The sequence below is a fragment of the Orcinus orca genome, chromosome 7 (assembly GCF_937001465.1).
Source record: "Orcinus orca chromosome 7, mOrcOrc1.1, whole genome shotgun sequence".
NCBI lineage: Eukaryota > Metazoa > Chordata > Mammalia > Artiodactyla > Delphinidae > Orcinus > Orcinus orca.
The window spans coordinates 42,530,965-42,554,899 of NC_064565.1; the positions used below are offsets into that span (position 1 = coordinate 42,530,965).

The window sequence follows — 23,935 nt, forward strand, 5'->3', positions numbered from 1 at the left end:
CAGACACATAGTTCAGTAGAACAGAATTGAGAGCCCAGAAATAACCTGTCACTTAAATGGTCAATTAATCTATGACAAAGGAGGTAAGAATATACAATGGGGAAAAGACAGCCTCTTCAATGAAAGGTGTTGGGAAAACTGAATAGCTACTCATATTATATACAAAAATAAACTCAAAATAGGTTAAAGAGCTAAATGTAAGACCAGAAACCATGAAACTCCTAGTAGAATATAAATGTAGGCAGTATACTTTTTGACCTCAGTCTCAGCAATATTTTTTTGGATATGTTGTCTCAGGCAAGGAAAACAAAAGCAAAAATACACAAATTGGACTTTATCAAACTAAAAAGCTTTTGCACAGTGAAGGAAATTATCAATAAAATGAAAAAGTAGCCTACTCGAGGGAGAAGATATTCCCAAATTATATATCTGACAAGGGGTTAATATCCAAAATATACAAAAAACACATACAACTAAAAAACAACAACAAAACCCCCCCAAAACAAAACAAACAAACAAACCCACACAACCCAATTAAACAATGGACAGAGGACCTGAACAGACATTTTTCCGAAAATGACATACAGATGACCAAGAGATACATGAAAAGATACTCAACATCACTAATCATCAGGGAAATGCAAATCAAAACTATAATGACCTCATATCTGTCAGAATGACTAACATCAAAGAGACAACAAATAACAAGTGTTGGTGAGGATGTGGAGAAAATGAAAACCTCGTGCACTATCAGTAGATTGTAAACTGGTGCAACCACTATGGAAAACAGTATGGAGTTTCCTTAAAAAATTAAAAATAGAACTGCCATGTGATCCAGCCATTCACTTCTGGGTATTTACTCGAAGAAAACAAAAAACACTAGTTGGAAAAGAGATATACACTCTAATGTTCATTGCAGCATTATTTACAATAGCCAAGATATGGAAGCAATGTAAATGTCCACTGACAGATGAATGGATAAAGAAGATGTTAAATTAAAAATTAAATGAAAACAGACTCATAGGTACAGAGAACAAATGGGTTGTTGCCAGAAGGAAGGAAGGTGGGGGGTAAGAGAAGTAAGTGTAGGAATATAAAGGTACAAACCTCCAGGTGTATAATAAATAAGTCATGAGAATGTAACATACATTATAAGAAATGTGGTCAATAATATTTGTGATAACTTTGTGTGGGAACAGATGGTTACTAGACTTATTGTGGGGATCATTTCAAAATAAACACAAATGTCATATCATTACATAGTACACCTGAAACTAATAAAATACTGTACCTCAACTATATTTCAATTAAAAAAAGAATATAGAGGAAATGATTTTACTAAAAATCTGAAAATTTTCTAAATAATGTGATGAATGTTACTATGTTATTAGAAAAAAATAAAAAAGATCTGAGAGGATATGGCCCAACTGTTACAATAGTTATCTCTTCATCTTGGTTATTTAGGATGGAGGGTAGGGGAGAGGATGTGTGGAATAAAAGGAATTTTCACTTTAAAAATTTATTCTCTCATTTGTTATTATCTAATGTAATTTCATTGGTATCAGAGAAAATTATCTCCCTGACAAATATTCTTTGGTATTTGTTATTTAGTTTAGTTTGCAAGTTAATGATCAATTTTTAAACTGTTATTTATGTACTTGAAAAGACTATATATTATGTATTTGATGGATATAACAGTATGTTATATACATACACACATACATATATGTGTATGTCCAGTAGAGAAAGAATATTAATTGTGCTTTCACATTTTTTATGCTTTACTAATTTCTTGTCTGCATAGTATCTTAAATATGAAGAGAAGTATGTTTACATCTCTCCTATTTGAATGTATTTATCCTTCTCTTCTTGTAATTTTCTCCATTTTTGCCTTTTTTTTTTTTTCTTTTGTGGTACACGGGCCTCTCACTGCTGTGGCCTCTCCTGTAGCGGAGCACAGGCTCCGGACACGCAGGCTCAGCGGCCATGGCTCACAGGCCCAGCCGCTCCGCGGCATGTGGGATCTTCCCGGACTAGGGCACGAACCCATGTCCCCTGCATCAGCAGGCGGACCCTCAACCACTGCACCACCAGGGAAGCCCCATTTTTGCCTTTTTAATGATAATATAATTAGATACATACAGGTTAAGAATTTTTATACTTTCTTAATGGATTGTTCATATCATCATGATGTAATGACCATATTGTGCCTAATAGTGTTTATCTTAAAGTGTACTTTGTCTGATACTAATATTGTGGCACCAGTTTTTGGGGCGTTGTATTTCCTGGGTACATTTTTTTCTGTCTTTTTACTTTCAAACTTTTTGTGTCTTTATATTTTAGGTGTACCTCAATATACAGCATATACTTGGATTTTTAAAAATACAATTTGCCAAGATAAAAATAAATTCACCATGCAGTATGATAATATTATTGTAAGCATCAAATTATTTCTATAAGCATTTTTTAAACTGAAGTATAGTTGATTTATAAAATTAGTTTCAGGTGTACAACATAGTGATTCAATATTTTTATAGGTTATAAAATCTATAAAAATTAAAAGTTATTGTAAAATATTGGCTACATTCCCTGTGCTGTACAATATATCCTCGTAGCTTATTTATATTATATAGGAGTTTTTACCTCTTAATCCCCTTCCCCAACCTTGCCCTTCCCTGCTTCCCTCTCCCCACTGGTAACTACTAGTTTGTTCTCCATACATGTGAGTCTGTTTCTGTTTTGTTATATTCACTCGTTTGATTATTTTTTAGATTCCACATATAAGTGATGACATATACAGTATTTGTCTTTCTATGACTGACGTATTTCACTAAACATGATACACTCAAGTCTATCCATGTTGTTGCAAATGGCAAAATTTCTTTTTGGAGAAAAGGGAAACCTGGTACACTGCTAATGGAAATGTAAATTTGTGAAACCACTGTGGAAAACAGTATGGTATATATACATATATATATGGTAGATATACATATATATTGGTGTATATACATAGAGTGGTATATATACATATATATTGTACTATATATGTATATACACATATGTGTGTGTGTATGTATATAAAAATATATGTATATATGTATATATATGTATATATATAGCATAGTACCCTCAGGTCCATCTATGTTGTTGCAAATGGCAAAATTTCTGTTTTGGAGGAAATATGTATTACTCAGCCCCTCCCACCAAGGGAGGAAATATATATATATTTGGGGGAATATATATATATAAAATATATATTATATATATATATTACTCAGCCCCTCCCCCAAAAAGAAATTTTGCCATTTGCAACAACATGGATGGACTTGAGGATATTATGCTATATATTATATATATATATGTATATATACCATTCTTCTTTATCCATTCATTTGTTGATGAACCCTTAGGTTGTTTCCATATCTTGGCTATGGTAAATAGTGGTGTTATGAGGATTGGGGTGCATGTATCTTTTTTTTTTTTTTTTCAGTAAGCAGGCCTCTCACTGTTGTGGTCTCTCCTGTTGCAGAGCACAGGCTCCGGACGCGCAGGCTCAGCGGCCATGGCTCACGGGCCCAGCCGCTCCGCGGCATGTGGGATCTTCCTGGACTGGGGCACGAACCCGTGTCCCCTGCATTGGCAGGCAGACTCTCAACCATTGCACCACCAGGGAAGCCCTGCATGTATCTTTTTTAATTAGTGTTTTCATTTTCTTTGGATATATACCCATGAGTAGAATTGCTGATCATATGGTAGTTCTATTTTTAGTTTTTTGAGGAACCATCATACTGTTTTCCATACTGGCTTCAACAATTCACATTTCCATCAACACTGTACCAGGTTTCCCTTTTCTCCAGATCTTTGTCAACATTTGTTTTTTTTTCAACATTTGTTATTGAAGATATCCATTGTGACAGGTGTGAGGTGATATTGTGGTTTTGATTTGCATTTCTCTGATGATTAGAGAGCATCTTTTCGTCCTCCTGTTGGCCGTTTGTGTGTCTTCTTTGGAAAATATGTTTATTCAGGTCTTTTGCCCATTTTAAAATCATGTTGTTTGTTTTTTTGGTATTGAGTTGTATGAACTGTTTATATATTTTGAATATTAAGCCCTTATCGGTCATATAATTTGTAAATATTTTTTCCCATTTAGTAGGTTGTATTTATATGTTGTCATGGTTTCCTTTGCTGTGCAAAAGCTTTTAAGTTTAATTAGGTCCCTTTTGTTTATTTTTGCTTTTGTTTCCCTTGCCTTAGGAGATGGATTTTAAAAATTGCTATGATTTATGTCAAAGAGTTTTTTGCCTATGTTTTTTTCTAGGAGTTTTATGATTTCCATTCTTACATTTAGATCTTTAATCCATTTTGGGTTTTTTTGGTATTTGGTGTTAGAGAATGTTCTAATTTCATTCTTTTACATGTAGCTGTTCAGTTTTCCCAGCATCATTTTGAAGACACTATCTATTCCCCATTTTATATTCTTGCCTCCTTTGTCATAGATTAATTGATCATGGGTGCATGGGTTTATTTCTGGGCTCTGTATTCTGTTCCATTGATCAACTGATCAATGTGTCTGGTTTTGTGCCAGTACCATACTGTGTTGATTACTGTAGCTTTGTAATATGGTCTGAAGTTTGGGAACATAATACCTCTACCTTTGTTCCTTCTTCTCAAGTTTCGTTTGGCTATTCGGGATCTATTGTGGTTCCATGTAAAATTTAGAATTATTTGTTCTAATTCTGTGAAAAATATTATGGGTATTTTGATATGGATTGCATTAAATCTGTAGATTTCTTTGGGTTGTAGGGGCATTTTAACAATATTAATTCCTCCAATCCATGAAAATGGGATAGCTTTCCATTTCTTTGTATCACCTTCAGTTTTCTTCATCAATGTCTTATAGTTTTCAGAGTATAGGTATTTTACCTCCTTGGTTAAGTTTATTCCTAGTTATTTTATTCTTTTTTTTTTTTTTTTTTTGCGGTACACGGGCCTCTCACTGTTGTGGCCTCTCCTGTTGCAGAGCACAGGCTCCGGACGCACAGACTCAGCAGCCATGGCTCACGGGCCTAGCCGCTCCGCGGCATGTGGGATCTTCCCAGACCAGGGCATGAACCCATGTCTCCTGCATCGGCAGGTGGACTCTCAACCACTGCGCCACCAGGGAAGCCCTATTTTATTCTTTTTAGTGTGATTTTAAACTGGTTTGTTTTCTTGCTTTCTCTTTCTGATAGTTCATTATTAGTGTACAGAAAAGCAACAGATTTCTGTAGATTAATCTTGTATCCTGCAACTTTACTAAATTCATGTATTAGTTCTAATAATAGCTTTTGGGTGGAGACTTTAGCGTTTTCTATATATAGGATCATGTTGTCTGCAAACAGTGACAGTTTTATTTACCCCCTTCCAATTTGGATGCCTTTTACTTCTTTTTTTGTCTGATTGCTGTGGCTAGGACTTCCAATACTATGTTAGGTAGAAGTGGTGAGAATGAGCATCCCTATCTTGTTCCTGATTTTAGAGGAAAATCTTTCAGCTTTTCACCATTGAGTATTATGTTAGCGGTGGGTTTGTCATATATGACCTTTATTATGTTAAGATATAGTCCCTGGTTTAACAACTCTGATGAGAGTTTGTATCATGAATAGATGTTGAATTTTGTCAAAAGCTTTTCTAGCTTCTATTGAGATGATAGTGTGATTTTTATCTGTCTTTTTGTTAATGTGGTGTATCACATTGGTTGATTTGAAGATATTGAATCATCCTTATATCCCTGTAATGAATCCCACTTGATCATGGTGTATGATCCTTTTATATACTGTTGAATTTGGTTTGCTAATATTTTGTTGAGGCATTTTGCATCTGTATTCATCAGAGACATTGGCCTGTAATTTTCTTTTTTTTGTAGTGTCATGGTCTGATTTTGGTATCAGGGTAATGGAGCCTTTGTAGAATGAATTTGGGAGTGTTCCCTTCAATTTTTTTGGAATAGTTTGAGAAGAATAGGTATTAGCTCTTCTTTATATGTTTGGTGGAATTCCTCTGTGAAGCTGTCTAGTCCTGGACTATTGTTTGTTGGGAGTTTTTTGATTACTGATTCAATTTGGTTACTGGTAAACAATCTATTCCTATTGTCTATTTCTTCCTGATTCAGTCTTGGAGATTGTATGTTTTCAGAAATGTATCCATTTCTTCTAGGTTATCCAGTTTGTTGACACATAACTGTTCATAGTATTCCCTTATTTATTTATTATTTTTGGCTGTGCCATGCAGCATGCAGGATCTTAGTTCCCCAACCAGTGATAAAACCCGTGCCCCCTGCACTGGGAGCACAAAGTCTTAACCACTGGACCACCAGTGAAGTCCCCCCTTATGATTTTTTTAATGTCTGTGATATCAGTTGTAATTTCTTCTCTTTCATTTCTTGTTTTGTTTATTTGGTCCTCTCTTTTTTTCTTAATGAGCCTGGCTAAAGGCTTATTAATTTTGTTTAGCTTTTCAGAAAAACAGCTCTTATTTTCATTGATGTTTTGTTTTTTTGGGGGGGGTGTCTCTATTTCTTATTTCTTTTCTGATCTTCATTATTTCCTTCCTTCTGCTGACTTTGGACTTTGTTCTTCTTTTTCTAATTCCTTTAGATGGTATGTTAGGTTGTTTGAGATTTTTCTTGTTTCTTGGTGTGGGCCTGTATCACTATAAACTTCCCTCTTAGGACTGCTTTTGCATAGACCCATATATTTTGGAAAGTTGTGTTTTTATTTCCATTTGTCTGGAGGTATTTTTTGACTTCCTCTTTGATTTCTTCATTGACCCATTGGTTTTTAGTAGCATGTTGTTTAGTCTCCATGTGTTTGTGTTTTTCCCATTTTTCTTCCTGTAATTTATTTCTAGTTTCATACCATTGTGGTTGGAACAATTGCTCAATATAATTTCTATCCTCTTAAATTTGTTGAGGCTTGTTTTGTGGCCTAGCATGTGATCTATCCTGGAGAATGTTCCATGTACACTTGAAAAGGATGTATATTCTACTGTTTTTGAATGTAATGTCCTGTAGATATATACTAAGTCCAACTTGACTATTGTGTCATTTAAGACCACTGTTTCCTTATTGATTTTCTGTCTGGATGATCTGTCATGTAAATGAGGTGTTATGTAAATGAGGTGTTAAATTTCTCGATTATTATTGTATTATTGTCAATTTCTTTCTTTATGTTTGTTAATATGTGCTTTATATATTTAGTGCTCCTATATTAGGTGCATATATGTTAATGCACATATATGTTAAATATAATCTCTTCTGGTATTATTCCCTTTCTCATTATATAATGCCCTCCTTTATCTTTTGTTATAGACTTTGTTTTAAAAATCTACTTTGTCTGATAGGAGTATTGCTACTGTAGCTTTCTTGTCATTTCCATTTCTATGGAATATATTTTTCCATCCCCTCACTTTCAGTCTGTGTGTCTTTAGTTCTGAAGTGAGTCTCCTATAAGCTGCATATAGATGGGTGTTGTTTTTTTATCTAATCAGCCACCCTATGTCTTTTGTTGGAGCATTTAGTCCATTGACATTTAAAGTGATTATCGATAGGTATGTACTTATGGCCATCTTGTTACTTGTTTTCTGGTTATTTTTGTAGTTCTTCTCTCTTCTTTTCTTCTTCTTTTACTTTCCTCCCTTGTGATTTGATGATTTTCTTTGGTGCTATGCTTCTGTTCCTCTCTCTCTAGTTTTTGTGTATCTGTGGTAGGTTTTTGATTTGTGGTAACCATAGAGTTCATATATGTTGACCTATAACTATTCTACTTGTTGTAAATTGATACTCATTTAAGTTCAAACATGTTCTAAATGATCTACATTTTTTACTCCCCTCCCTATTTTTGTGTTTTTCATGTCCTATTTTATAACGTCATGTTTATCCCTTAAATGTTTGTTGTAGTTATAGGTGATTTTATAATTTTTGTCTTTTAACACATTATTGACAGGGGGATTTTTGCAGAAACTAACACCAGTGGCTGTAATCTGTCTCCAGTCAAAAATGTGTTAATCTTGGGCTTCCCTGGTAGCACAGTGGTTGAGAGTCCGCCTGCCGATGCAGGGGACATGGGTTCGTGCCCCGGTCCAGGAAGATCCCACATGCCGCGGAGCAGCTGGGCCCATGAGCCATGGCTGCTGAGCCTGCGCGTCCGGAGCCTGTGCTCCACAACGGGAGAGGCCACAGCAGTGAGAGGATCGCGTACCAAAAAATAAAAACAAAAAAAAACCTGAGAGAATTAGTCACAAGCCCAATATGTGTTTCGAACTGCTCACTCCCCAGGGAGGATCTCTGAACCTGTGTAATCCTCCTTCTCTTTGTGTCTCCTTCCAGGGATACAGGTCCTAACCTGATCACTTTTCTTCCATTCCTACCCCATCTTTCCTACAGCCTTGGTTGTACAAGAGTCTTTCTGCCAGTCTCCAGTTTGTTTTCAGTGAGAATTGTTCCATATAGATTTTTTCCTTTTTTTTTTTAACATTTTTCTTTTTAAAAAATATTTATTTCTTTATTTTTATTTTTGGCTGTGTCAGGTCCTTGTTGCGATGCATGGGCTTCTCTCTAGTTGTGGCATGTGGGTTTTCTCTCTCTAGTTGTGGCATGTGGGTTTTCTCTCTCTAGTTGTGATGTGCAGGCTCCAGGGTACATGGGCACTCTAGTTGAGGTGTGTGAGCTCAGTAGTTGTGGTGCGTGGGCTTAGTTGCCCCATTGCATGTGGGATCTTAGTTCCCTGACCAGGGATCGAACCCAGGGCCCCTGCATTGGAAGGCATATTCTTTACCACTGGACCACCAGGGAAGTCCCTAGATGTATTTTTGATGTGTTCATGGGGAGAGGGGTCAGCTTAGCATTCTCCTATTCCACCATCTTGATCAACTCCCCTCTATAAATGTTTTCAAGTACAATGTCTAGCACACAATAAAAAATAACCAGGTACCCAAGGAAACATGACAACATAACTGAGAACCAGCAGGAACAATAGAGAAGAGAAACAGGCCCTAGGGTCCATTAGGTTTATCAGAATAGACTTTAAAATAAATATGTTTACCATATTCAAGAAGGTAAAAGACAATATTGAAAGTTTTTGGAGATACAGAACAAAAAATACTTGAAAATGTTACCAAATATAACCTAGAAATGAAAAATGAATAGCTGGAATTAAAACTCAGATTAGACACATTAGAACAAAAGAAACTATTGAGAATAAAGCACGAAGAGTCAAAAGGATTGAAATTATAGGTGAAAGGGTAAGAATCATAAAGGTTGATTTGTGAAAAAAAACCATATATATGTACAGTTGAATCCCAGAAGTAGAGGAGAGAAACTAAGAGACATATTGGAAGAGGTGATAGCTGAGAATCGTCCAAAAACTGATGAAAGATAAGTTTAAAATTCATAACTTCCTACAAACTCTAAACAGGATAAACCAAAAGAAATGCACAGCCAGGTCCATCACAGAAAATTTTCTGAAAAGGAAAGATAAAGAGAAAAGAATTTTTAAATTAGCCAGGGGTGTGGAGGAAACAGCCAGAGGAGGACAGATTGCTTTCAAAGGACCAATGACTAGCCTAAGAGCCAACAGCTAAATTCTAAACAGAAACAATGGAAGGCAGGCTTCCCTGGTGGCCCAGTGGTTAAGAACCCTCCTGCCAATGCAGGGGACACGGGTTCAAGCCCTGGTCCGGGAAGATCCCACATGCCGTGGAGCAACTAAGCCTGTGTGCCACAACCACTGAGCCTGAGCTCTAGAGCCCATGTGCCACAACTACAGAAGCCTGTGCGCCTAGAGCCCGTGCAGAAGCCACAGCAGTGAGAAGCCCGTGCACCACAGTGAAGAATAGCCCCCGTCACCACAACTAGAGGAAGCCTGTGCACAGCAACAAAGACAAGGCAGCCAAAAAAAAAAAGAAAAGAAAAACAATGGAAAGCAGAAGACAATGTTATAATAAGTTCAAGGCACTGAAAGAAAATAACAACCAAACTAGATATGCAGTGAAAGCATTCTTCCATAATTAAGGGGAAATAAAGACATATAAATAAAGACAAATAAAGACAAAAACTGAGAGGGCTTCCCTGGTTGCGCAGTGGTTGAGAGTCCGCCTGCCGATGCAGGGGACAGGTGTTTGTGCCCCGCTCGGGGAGGATCCCACATGCCGCGGAGCAGCTGGGCCCGTGAGCCATGGCCGCTGAGCCTGCGCGTCCGGAGCCTGTGCTCCACAACGGGAGAGGCCACAACAGTGAGAGGACCGCGTACCAAAAAAAAAAAAACAAAAAAAAAAAACTGAGAGAATTAGTCACAAGCACATCTACACTAAAGGGAATACTATAGGGTATTCTTTGGGTAGAAAAAAATGATCCCAATTGGAAATGTAGATAGCAGTGAAAGCAAAGAGATTTAAACATTTGGGTAAATATAAATGAGTATTTACTGCATAAACAGTAATAATAAAGACTTCTGGTCTTTATAGTATGCAGAAAAATACACAACAATAGTATATTAGGAGAGATAAAATATTGGTAAATTGTTCTAAGATTCTAGCATTTTCTGGGAATAGAGTAAAAGTAGCCATAAATGTCAGATTTTGATAAATCACAAATGTAATAAATGTTAACCTCTAAGAGTCTGTTAAAATAGTAAGTAATTCCCGAGGTAATCATGGGTCAAGGATAGAGTGATTGAATTACTGAATTCATCTAATAATTGGAAATTTGACTAAGCTAGATAAATTTTAATGAAATATATACTTCACAAGACATAGCCCCATTTTAGGTAATTAAAATTTGAATAATTGGAACTTATTTAGGGTTCTATCACTTATGGCTATTTTACCTTTTTTACTATAATTTTTAAGAAGCCAATGGTTTCCCAAAGGATTTGTTTAAAAATGTTAAATTTTATGTGTTTAATTCTTAACCAAAAATAAAATGTTATTAAACATATGCAAAATAGCTGAATGTCAAGTAACCAGTTATACAGCCAGCTCATTTACACTGAATTAGTAATTTGCTCAAACAGTCTGCAATTTATGTTAAGTAAAGATTATCTTATGTTATACATTCACATAATGACATAAATGTGTCATTCTCTTCTCTGAAAATGTTATTATTATCTTAAATTTCAGTTCTTTTCCACTGTTAGCCTCTTAGAGTAATTCCATATAAGGCTGTAGTTTTCATTATACTTTTGCTGGCACTGTCATTGAGAGAATATTCAACCTAAAAATTAAATAAGTATTAAAAAATACATATTTTGGAGCAGGGGTTGGAAAACTATGGTGCATGGGTCAAAACTGGCCTGCTTCTGTTTTTTATGTGTCCTGCAGCTACGAATGGTTTCTGCATTTTTAAATGATTGGAGAGAAACAAATCAAAGACCAGTATTTCATAGCATGTGAAAATTATGTGAAATTCAAATATCAGTGTCCATGAATAAAACTTTATGAGAACATAGCTGTACTCATCTGTTTACATATTATCTATGGCTGCTTTGAGTGTTTGCAACAGAGATTGTAAGCCCTGCAAAGCCTAAAATATTTATTTTCTGGTCCTTTTCAGAAGAAGTTTGCCAACCCCTGTTTTAGAACATGAGAAAATGTGAAGGTCTTCAGAGATTGAGTTAGTATATCTAATTGAAACAGGAACTTTATGTTTTGGCTTTGAGCATTGGTTTGTAATGTTGACTTAATAAACTCTTATGTGCAGTTTATTAAAAAAAACACGTAGGATTCTCTTGGCTTCAACAAGCTGTGTAATACTCTGCATAAAATATGACAAGCACTGTGATAAACTTATTTATTTTTTTTGCGGTACGCAGGCCTCTCACTGTTGTGGCCTCTCCCGTTGCGGAGCACAGGCTCCGGACGCGCAGGCTCAGCGGCCATGGCTCACAGGCCCAGCCGCTCCACGGCATGTGGGATCTTCCCAGACCGGGGCACGAACCCGTGTCCCCTGCATTGGCAGACGGACTCTCAACCACTGCGCCACCAGGGAAGCCCGATAAACTTATTTTTTAAATATAAAAAGGCTCTTGTGCATTATAAACTTTTATATCTCTTTAATGTATTATGCCTTTATAAAATCTTAATACCAAATATTTATGAAATATGTCAGATACTAGTTTTCCTATATTGTAGACACTAAACAGTAGCCTGGTTGAATGCATTTGTTCTGAATCTCTGTCTAGCCAATTACTTTTATATTCCACTTTTATATTTCCACATTCATCAAATAATTTTCAACTCTCTGAAATAAGTAAAAACTTAAATTTTAGTTCCATCTTGGCCACTGATTTGCTTTGTCAACTCAATGTACTTCTCTAGGCTTCTCAGTTTTCCTTTTAGTAACCTGTCCTTGTCTGTATTGTGTATTAGAGTATTTGATCTCTTGGTAGAAAAGAATTTCTGCAAATCCAGTGTTTTTGTTATCCTTCGTTGGAATATTCACATATAAAGTTTTCAATTAAAAAAAATATTCAGCAGTTTCCCTGAGCATATTAAGGGCCTCATCACAAATCTAGGCTAAACACAAAGCATGTGTAAAACCCAGCAGCCTCTCTAAGTACAGTGAATCTGTGGTGTTTGCCATCTTACTGTTCATTGTTTCCTGAACTTGTTGCCTGTAAGAGTCTGCTTTTGCAGTATTCCCCACAACATTTGTTTCTGCCGTCATGGCATCTTTCCACCCAACATTTTCTTGTTTACTGTGAGTCAGAAAATTATCTGCAATAGAGAACTTAGCTTATCCCACTAGAGACTTCAGGCTCAGCTGAAGTACTAAGGAGATTCTGGAGCAAAGTCTAGACATGAGTAACTGCTAAGAGACATCAGTATGTTTGTTCTGTTATGCCCAAAGGCTTAGGTGACTGCTCCCTGAGCAATGAAGAGATCTGGCTCTGTACAAGAGCTGAATTTGCAGAAACTGGAGGTGAATTAATTGTTAAAAATTGTTGAATTCAAATAATATCACTAAATTAGGAGCATATGTAAATCACTAAAGTGTGAGTTTTACAGCACTGTCAAAAGAATCTTTAATAGTAAAAACTGAATTTTTCTCAGTAAGAAAAGAGGAGGGTCAGATCAATAAAGAAAGTCACAGAAACAGGACTATAAATGATAGAAATAAAGAAAAAACCAACATAGGCTTTAGGCCTAGGAAAAGGTCAGATTTGTGCTGTGTGTCTTTGACATGAAAAAAAAAATCCTGCAAATGGGACTTTAACTTTGATCTTGATATTTATTGTTAGAAAGTGCCAGGATAAGAAATATTGTATGTACAATTACACCATCAGGCCTGGAAAAGTATTCTAATAGAGTAGAGAGGAAAGGAGGGCTTGAGGAAACAGAAAATGGAATCAATTGACTTTACATTAAAAAAAAGAAAGCTATCAAAAGAAAAAAGAATAAAGGACAGAAATTTTAGAGAATTAAACATATATAAGTATACTGACAAGAAATGTGCATTCATCTTAGTGATTTTGCAGTGTTATTGCTGATATGGTTTATAAGATGCTTTGAACAAGGATCAAGTCATAGAATTTCACCTTCTATAATGTCTGTTTATGGAAGAAGGAGTTTGCAAAGTAAGCATGGGTCAGCTCGCAGCATACTACCAAAGATATCATGATTTCTCCAAGTTAGAGTACTCACAAGATTAAGCCATAGCCTGGAGATGCTTCTGTCTGAGAGAAACAAAGGTGATAGGGCTTCCCTGCTGGGATTACTATCCTAATTATCAGAGAATCATTGTTTCTCTCTGCTCCTGGGCATCAAATACACTGACCCCCTCAACTTCAAGTAACCTCCCACCAGTACTGAGAGCATTCTCTGGCTCGTGCTCGCCTTCTCTAAAACCAAAGGCACTTGGCCGTAAGCCAGTTCTTAGTATTACAGTCCTTGGCACATTTCCATCAGCACTGAACTTTAACACACACACACTCACATCTCAACACAATTTGCAAGCTCGATTCACTTTTTTTTAGCATTGAAAAAGAAAATTTCTAGTATACCTTTTAATGACAATTTCTATCTCTTGTCACTGAACTATCTTATAAGAAAAGCCTCATGTTGGCTTTTTGAAAATGGAAATTCTTTAAGGATAGGAATCAAAAAAAGAACTCACTTTCAAACAAATCACATTATTACAAAATATGAGCGTATAAGGACTATTCTTAGCCAAATTTCTTAGGATAGACCTTTATCCTAAAATTCTATCAAATTTCAAATAATTCTAATAAATTTATGAGGTGTACATGTATTTATTTTCCTTGGCTTTGTTTGAATGGGACCTACCTCCCTCTTTCTCCTTTTAAGCAATATTAAACTCCCTTATGAAAAAGAGTTACAATTCTAGATATTTGCTCACTGGGAATAGAATTGCATCAACCATTGGGATATTTGCATTTTATACTTTTGATAATTTATTTACCACCCACTTTGTTTTTCCTCTTTTTAGTACAGCTGTGTTCCCTCTGCACCCAAATATGGCCTGAGTCCTGATCCACAGAGTAAACTAACTTCATTACAGCCGTTGTCTGGTCAAATCTTTCCTCTTCCACCAGGCTCCAACCTTCTCAGGGATCTTGGGTCATGGCTGAAGCAGTGAGGAGTAGCAAAGAGAGAACTAGAAGTCTGGAGCCTCAGATTCTGGCCTACTGAGACTAAGTGGCTGTTACCTAATTAAAGTGAGTCACACCTGTGGGCCTCATACAGTAACCAGGTTAGACTGTGATTTAACATTTCCCCTTCTAAATTCTATGATTTTCATGCTATTTTCTGGTTCCACTGTTTCTAGAAGGGGGGAGAAATCTAAAAATCTGAACAATGGCTTTCTGAAAACAGGCCATCTAGCAAGAGAATTATAATCTTATTATTCATTCATTGCTCAGTGAATGTTTATTGAACACTTACTGTCACTCAGGCTCTCTGCTGACTAGGCACTGAGTGATAATTATTCTTACTTTTGTTCATTCTCAAATGGTTTTTTTTTTTTTTTGTGGTACGCGGGCCTCTCACTATTGTGGCCTCTCCCGCTGCGGAGCACAGGCTCCGGACGCGCAGGCCCAGCGGCCATGGCTCACGGGCCCAGCCGCTCCGCGGCATGTGGGATCTTCCCGGACTGGGGCACGAACCCGCGTCCCCTGCATCGGCAGGTGGACTCCCAACCACTGCGCCACCAGGGAAGCCCTCAAATGGTTTTTATAGAGGTGCAATTCACATAACATAAAATTAAGCATTTTAGAGTAAACAATAGTGCATTTAGTATATTCATAATGTTGTACAACCACTACCTCTTAGTTCTAAAATATGTTCACCCCTCCAGAAAGAAACCCCATGCCTGTTAAGTCATCAGTCTGAATTGTCTTCTCTCCCTACCCCTATTAACCACTAATCTGATTTCCGTGTCTATGGATTTATCTGTTTTGGACATTTCATATAAAATGTGACCTTTTTCATCTAGCTTCTTTCGCTTATCGTAATACTTTTCAGGTTTATCCACATGGTAGCATGTACCAGTATTTCACTCCTTTTTCTGGCTAAATAATATTCCACTGTATATACCTACCACAATTTGTTTACTCATTTACCTATTGATGGACATTTGGGCTGTTTTCTCCTTTTGGCTGTTGTGAATAGTGCTGCTGTTCACTGAACATACATGTATATCAAGCAGTTTTTAATACCTAGTAAATATGGCTCAAATACACAGTTTATGGTCAGGACTCTTATAAATACTTTTGGAAGCAGTTAACTGTCTTCCTGAACTGGATTCAATCAAAGCCACTGCTTTGTCATCGAATCTCTGACTTCTCTCATTTCTTTGTTCCTGGTTTTACTACTCAATAAATTGAGAAAATATATAGAGTATCTCCTAATACTTGATGTGTTCCTATAAATGTATAAGTATAAAACTAGAATCCAACAAATGTCCTTATAATCAATGCCAGATACAGTCATATAAACAAGGAGCCATTAACATCAGAAAAAGAAAAGACCATGTTTTACAAAATGTTTCCAACTGACCAATTACTTACTGGAAAAGGGAGTAATATGAAAGTGCCAGGTTATTGCTATTCAGATCAGTTAGGGCAGCAAAGATGTACTGTATATATTTTTATTCTTTAAATTACAACTTGTGGGAAACTTTTCTTTTCTTCACTATACAATAATTTAATAAGAACTGGGTTTATTCTTACTTTTATTTTTGTTTTTCTGTCCAGAGGCCAAATCACTCAAACTGATGGTGTAATTTTTAGATATAGCTTAATAAATACTTCATGCCAATTCCTGGTCCTTGATATCCAAGACATCTGTGGTTTTATTCCATTTTCTCTGCTTACCAGTCTTAGTGATCCGTGTACTGTTTCTATTGATTTATTGGCTCAGTGTAACTTTGTAGGACCTACAGTGCTTGGCAAAAACCAGTCCTCACATTAACACACACACAGATACTCACACTCGCACTCAGTGCTCCCTTATTTTCTTCATCAGCCTAGATTTTAGCTTCATATGGTTCACAAATTTTGAGCTATTTGTTTTTAATATCTTACTATAAGTTCTGGCTTGGACTACCTATAGGCTTAAAATTGATATAAAGAAATTTTGCATACTAACAAAGAGATATTGCCTTGGTGAGTCACTAAAATCTTTTATTTTTCCAAAATAGAAATTATTAATTATTCCTAGTGTGGTACACGTACCTAGTGTGGTACATTAACTGCTTTGGCCAGTGTTAATTCTTTCAGTCCAATAATAAACGCACACTCTCTTTACATACACAAAATGCTGCAGCTGCCATTTATCCACTCAGTAGAGAAAAAACAGTCAAATTAGTTCTTTGAATTGAGTTCTGTTAAGACTTTAGATCAGATAGACAGAAACTGAATCTAGGTATTAAATAGAATTTGACTGGACATATGACTTACATTTATGGTAAATTATTGGCATAGAGTTTTATGAGGTATTTGTGCTCATGAGAAGCCATGCATTAAATGTAATTTTTTTTTTTTTTTTTTTTTTTTTTTGCGGTACTTGGGCCTCTCACTGCTGTGGCCTCTCCCGTTGCGGAGCACAGGCTCCGGACGCGCAGGCTCAGCGGCCATGGCTCACGGGCCCAGCCGCTCCGCGGCATGTGGGATCTTCCCGGACCGGGGCATGAACCCGTGATCCCTGCAGGCGGACTCTCAACCACTGTACCACCAGGGAAGCCCTAAATGTAATTTTTAAGTGTTGAATCACCTTAAATGTATTAGTGGATACAATAACTGAAGAAATATCATCTTGACATCTCTTATAAAGCAAAGAATCATCAAGAAAAGTATATTATTTCTTAATTATTGATCTATTTTGCAAAGTTAGATTTTCACATTGAGTTTGTTTCAAAAGCAAGGTGCTAATATCTTCATAAAACTTCCCATTTACATAGTTCTTTACTTTCCAAACATTTTCTCACCTATTATTTTACTCATGCAGTTGTACTGTGTAATAATAAGTACAACTGCTTTTATCTACACACAAGTCAGATATCCTAAGGTCTTGCTGCTCTAAGTGTGATCTGAGAACCGGCATCATCATCAAATGAGTCTGTTAGAAATGCAGAGTCACCACCCTAGACCTACTGAATTAGAATATGATTAAGAGATATTGAGTGGTTTGCCCTGGGTTTTTTGATAGTAAATCTGGGGCTGGAACTCAGATATTCTACTGATCTGCAGCTCAGAAATCTGTCATCTGACTGTTCTAAATTATAATGAACAAGTAACATGAGTGTGAGAGAATGCCCTTCCAGTAAAAATTAGTCTGGCATTTCTATTGTGTCCATGATATATAAGTCATCAGTTACATTAAACAATAAAACATGTAGGATCCAGGAAACAAGGCCTGGCTGCAGATAGAGAGATTTGATGGGTCTTAGGAGGACCGTCTGTTTTCTTTGTCAGATTTTTCACCATCAATTTTATTAGCACTGAGAATGATATAACTAACTTTGCTTTCTTTAACATACAAATAGAATAGGAATTAACACTAAACCAGAAGTTAAAAAGGAATAAAATGCACGCTAAGTTTAACAAACAGCTCTCAGTATACTACGTTGTAGCATTTTCCATGGACACATTAATGCCTTTTACAAAGATAATGCTTTCTTTCCTTAGTTTCTCATTGCCATGAGTAAAATATTAATGAGACCCACCTTTTTGAACAAAAATAATCTTCCCCTCTGAGTTACCAAGTGTTTTTATGATAAGATCTTATCTCAGGAAAGTATCTTTTTTTTAAATTGCAAATATGAGTGGTGATATATTAATATGATAATAAATGGTAATTGGGTTTTCTGGGGTTTGTCTATCTGATTGGGATAGAACAGGGCCCTCTAGAAATAATTCCCAATTCCAGGGGTTTATAAATGTACATCAGGTAGTCAGTAGTGGAAGGAGTCACACAGCAGAAAGGTGAAATGTTAGGGGCATACCTGGGGACCGTATAAACAAGACATTAAAATCCTATAATGCTTTACACTTGCAGGGTGTTTTCTCTTGTTTGTTTTTCATGGTAATGAGATCTCTGGGTTCACAGTGAAGGTAGGGGAGACCAAAAGAGGCAGGAAAAGCCTGAGAGGGCAGATGCTTGAGCCCAGCCAAGGGAGATGCCGCAAACTTGGAACAACCTTGGCATTCTGTCTAGGAAAACTCTTTGGGATGACTTCCTGGCTCTGGAGCAACCGTGATAGGAAAGGGCCGTCCCTGAGGTGCAGTCCCATAAGACTTTGATCTACCTGCTCAAGATGGCTCTCTCTTAATTGGCTTAGGACAGTGAAATTCCCTAAGAGAATATCTTTTTTTGTTTGTTTTTTTAAAGAAGAATGAATATTTTAAAGTCCTTTTAGGTCTCTTTTACTGTTTCTTCCTAGTTTACCCTAGAGAAGGGCTTCCTGAGAAAAAAGAACTTTAAGTACAGGAATGGATTACAAGGGAGGTTGTGAAATCATCATGACTGAGACATTTAAAAATAAAATCGCATCTAATGGCTTTGGGATGATTAGCTAGACATTGTCTAAAGGCAGGATGATGGAAGAGAAATTTCTTTAGTACTTCAGTTCAGCAACTCACAGGCATATGCAAGACTTGTGTTTAAAATTAGGCTTTAGGGCTTCCCTGGTGGCACAGTGGTTGCGAGTCCGCCTGCCGATGCAGGGGACACGGGTTCGTGCCCCAGTCCGGGAAGATCCCACATGCCGCGGAGCGGCTGGGCCCGTGAGCCATGGCCGCTGCGCCTGCGCATCCGGAGCCTGTGCTCCGCGACGGGAGAGGCCACAACAGTGAAAGGCCCGCGTACCACAAAAATAAATAAATAATAAAAAATAAAATAAAATAAAATTAGGCTTTAGTGTTGAGTTTCTAAACATTTCAGAATTTTACAAAAGTATGTTTGAGATTTTGTGCTTGAAATAGTAGTTTGGCTTGCAAGAGCTACAGTGTAAAGATGCCTAACGAAACAATTATATTCATATATTCAAGATGAGTCTTAGGTATTATGTATTATCAGAAATCAATATTTACTTTTGTGTCTTTTAAAAAATTCAGTTACTCTGTGTGTGTGCTTCTATGGTGCTTCATACACTATGATTATAAATTATATTTATATCCAAAGTATAAACATCATATGGTAAAGATGGATGGAGTCTTAGTGAATTATACAGAAATGAGAAAAAAATTTTAACTTCTCTATCATTAAAGTCCTTTCTTGCTTCCTTTTTTTTTTTTTTTAATTAATTTATTTATTTTTGCTGTGTTGGGTCTTCGTCTCTGTGCAAGGGCTTTCTCTAGTTGTGGCAAGCGGGGGCCACTCCTCATCGCGGTGCGCAGGCCTCTCACCATTGCGGCCTCTCTTGTTGCGGAGCACAGGCTCCAGACGCGCAGGCTCAGTAGTTGTGGCTCACGGGCCCAGTTGCTCCGCGACATGCGGGATCCTCCCAGACCAGGGCTCGAAGCCGTGTCCCCTGCATTAGCAGGCAGACCCTCAACCACTGCGCCACCAGGGAAGCCCCATCTTGCTTCCTTTTTTTGCATGTTTTAGATAATTTAACTATGGAGAGTTATTCAAGTTAAATTACTCTTAAGTTGGAAAGTATGCAAATTTAGCAGACTTCGGTCAAGGCTGTTTTACACATTTTGTAAATGATCCATTTATGATACTAAATGCAACTTAAGGAAAATACTTTCTAATATATTTAGAATGCATTTATAGCATTTTAAGAAGGTTCTATAATTCATTCATCCTGATTTTTGAATTATATTAATTAAAACAGTAAATAACAATATACCATTAGTGACATATTCCTTTTTATTAAAATTAAAGTGCTTACATGTTAAAAGAAACTTCTTAAAGTATCTTATATGTCACATCTGCCTAAGCTTTGTAATATATATTTCTATATATGACTTACTTATATGAATAAGTAAATATTGAGAATTCTGTTTGGGACTAATGTATAAACTAATCAATTTATAGTTTCATATACAACTATATAGATATATGTATATAAAGATTTTTAAAAAACAGTCTCCGTTTGCACATGATGTTTCAGCCCCCAACAGGGAAGAATAAACATTATTTTTATAATACTATAGTATGCATCTATTGAAAAAAATTCATGTATAAGTGGACCCATGTAGTTCAAACCCATGTTGTTCAAGGGTCAACTGTATATACACAATATAAGTAGATTTATAATGTACATTTGTATGTGTATCCATCCCCTAAAAACCCACAGATATACATACACCATGCATATGCCAAAGAAAAGGAAAATTAATAAGACCATGAATCTTGGACTATTCTTCATCATTGCTTCCTTTAAAATAGAATCTATTCATTAATTTTAAAAATAAACTGAACAAAACTATTTAATCCAAGGAAGTGCTTACCGAGCATAGATCTGTGATAAGTTTGTACAAAATATGGGAATTCATATTAGATAAAGAAGCATTTATTAAGGACGGCTACCACTTTGGGTATGTCCAGCATTTGACTTAAAATCATAAAATAATTGTTTTGTACTTAAAAAGAGGCTCCAATTAGTGAATGTGTCAGTTGAACTTTCTTGGCCTATGTGACGTTATCCATTTCTCTGACATACTTGTGGAAGCAGTTATTTTATAGATTCAGCTTTTATATTGGTTTAGATTTTTAAAAAATATCTTTTTACATCACAAAGTGAAAAGGAGGTTTAGCACATCACCATGTTTTTTTAATTGAGATACACAAAAGAAGTGTCCATTTAAATTTTAAAGTGTCCATTTAAATTTTACCCCATCCCTATCCTCCTGCTCCCACCATTTATTAGCAGTCCAAGAAGAGCCCTCTGTTTATAATTTGGTGCTACAAATTCTTTTCAATTTTCCCTTTCATACAGCTGTATTAATCAATCTATCTACACAAGTTTTACAGAAATGGATCAGACTAGCCATATTGACCTATAACATAGGTTTTCCCCTTACTTATATATCTGGACATATTTCCATATCATCATACATAGATTTCCTCACTTTCAATAACTATTGCATTCCATTGTATGGATGTATCATAATCTGTGTAGGTATTTTCCATTGATATTTAAATTGTTAAATATAGATGTTTTTCTTTTACGCTACTGAAAACACTATTTCAGGGAATAATATGTAGCTTTATGTGGTTGTGTAGCATGTATGTAAGATGTATCTCTCCACAGACTAGTTCTTGCTAAGGTCACAATAACCAGCATGACGCTGGAGCCAGTGGGACGTTGGTTTTCTTTAGCACACTTTCGACCATCCTCTCTGTTCCTTGGAAGTTTCTCTGCTTTTCCTCCTACCTCTTTTGTTGTTCCTTCTAAGTCTACTTCACCACCACCTCTTCTTCAATGCAAACTCCTCAAGCTCAGTCTAGGCACTCTTTTCTTTGCATATTATATTTTACCTCTAGATAACCTCATCAATGACCAAGGCTTTAATTACCATGTATACAGGAATGGCACCCATATTTATATCTTCACCTTTGACTCTCTGGATTCCAGAACCATGTATATTGCAACATGTTTATTACTTTTTAGATTACTTTTGATTTATTTTTCTACTCCATACCTCTCTTCATTATTCTAGACCCATGACTCCTACTGCTGCAAACTCATTTTATCTGAAATCAAACTCATAATTCCATCAAACATAGTCCTCCCCAGTAATTTCTATTTTATTGAATGGTACTGGCATCCAAAAAGTTGCACAATAGAAATAACTACCCATATATAATTCATCACCAAGCATGGTTTTACCCCTAAATGTTTCTTCAATTCATCAATTTCTCCCTACCTCCACTGCTACCCAACTAATTCATGCTACAACCATCTCTTGCCACTGTCATGTCTTCCTAATTAAGTTCTATCTTTATCTACCTACTCTTGCCCCTCTCTAATCAAGTTTCCATTTATAGCCAGATTGACTTTCCCTCCTCACTTTCTGCCTTTCAGCCACACCAGCCTTCTTTCAATTCCTCCAGTGTTCTCCCATGTTCCCTCCATCTACAGAACATCTTTATTTGTTTATGTCAAGGCTCTGGGATGGACAGGCAAGGTTTCTGCTTCTAATGGTGCTTTCATTCTAGAGGAGTAAAGTGTGAGAAGGCACACCAAAAACACAAACATAAACAAGACAGTTTATTAGATAGTGATAATTGTTAATTTCTATGCTGAGAATAAATTTAAGGTGATATAAAAGAGAATGACTAACTGGATGCTCCTTATTGGGTGGGCAGGGAAGGCCTCTATTGGGTGGGCAGGGAAGGCCTCTCTAAAGGATTTCAATTAAAAGGTAGCCAACCATGCAGAGATCATGAGGAATAGCCTTCCAGGCAAAGGGAACAGAAACTGCAAAGACCCTAGTATGGAATGAGCTTGGCTTGTTGGACCAAGGCGGTAGGGTTGGGCATGGTGAAAAATGAACAAATTGAAGAAATTATTCTACATGCTGTTCTCTCTGCCTAGAATATTTTCCCTTCTTTTTACGCAGTTAACTCCTACTGTCCTCTCTTTTATCGAGTGTACTCCTGTTCATTCTTTGATCTCCCTTCCTCAGGGAGGCCTTTCTTGCCCTGCAGACGTGGTTAGGTTCCCCATGTATATGCATCATGTACACTTCCTTCCTAACATGCATCATAGTTGTGGTTTAGTAACATTCATCTCCTTGGTGATTTGATTAATTTATCTTTCTCCTTCGTGAATACTTGCTCCATAAGGGTCAGGACTTGTCTGTTTTGCTCGATATGGTTTTTGTTGCTTCTAACACAGATGAGCCACTAAATAAATATTTGTTAAAATGAGATTGTTGGGCTAAAGGTATGCACCTTTTAAATTTCAATAGATATTGCCAAGTTACTTTCCCCAAAATGCATACTCCTTGACATTTCCATTAATCTTACATGAAAGCACTCATTTCCCCTCATCCCTGTCAGCCCTGCATGTTAGCATTCTGCTTAATTTCATTACTCTAATAAATGGCCATTTGCATTTTTCTTCTTGAGCATCTACATTTGAGACAAATCCAATTATATTAAATTCAGGTCGCTACTAGACTTTTTAGGCCTAAATTAATTTGAGGTGGGGGGAACAGAGAAGCCTTTCTCCCATCTAACTCTCCAGTTTGCGTGTCTCACACTTATATCTCATACTCTTGTTTGGAAATTTCTGCGCTTACATCTGCTATTTTGGCAGTCATACTCTACACAGTCGGGAGAGATTGGGCACCAGTGAAAGACAGGTAGGTTCTGGGCCTCCAAATGAGAAAGAGATAACAAATTAAGAGGAGAATCAGAGAAAGGGATGAGTCAGAGTTAGAACAGAGCAGAGTCTTGTAAAAACACTGGAGACAAGGTAGGA

At 36.6% G+C, this 23,935-nt stretch overlaps 1 long non-coding RNA gene across 1 annotated transcript in view; it reads left to right on the forward strand.

Moving 5' to 3' along the window:
• LOC125965069 (uncharacterized) overlaps positions 1-14,691 on the forward strand; it is a 46,053-nt gene extending 31,362 nt beyond the window's left edge. Inside the window, exon 3 of the long non-coding RNA XR_007478562.1 lies at positions 14,592-14,691. This is a non-coding gene — a long non-coding RNA (uncharacterized LOC125965069). The remainder of the gene's footprint in view (positions 1-14,591) is intronic.
• The last annotated feature ends 9,244 nt before the right edge of the window (positions 14,692-23,935 follow it).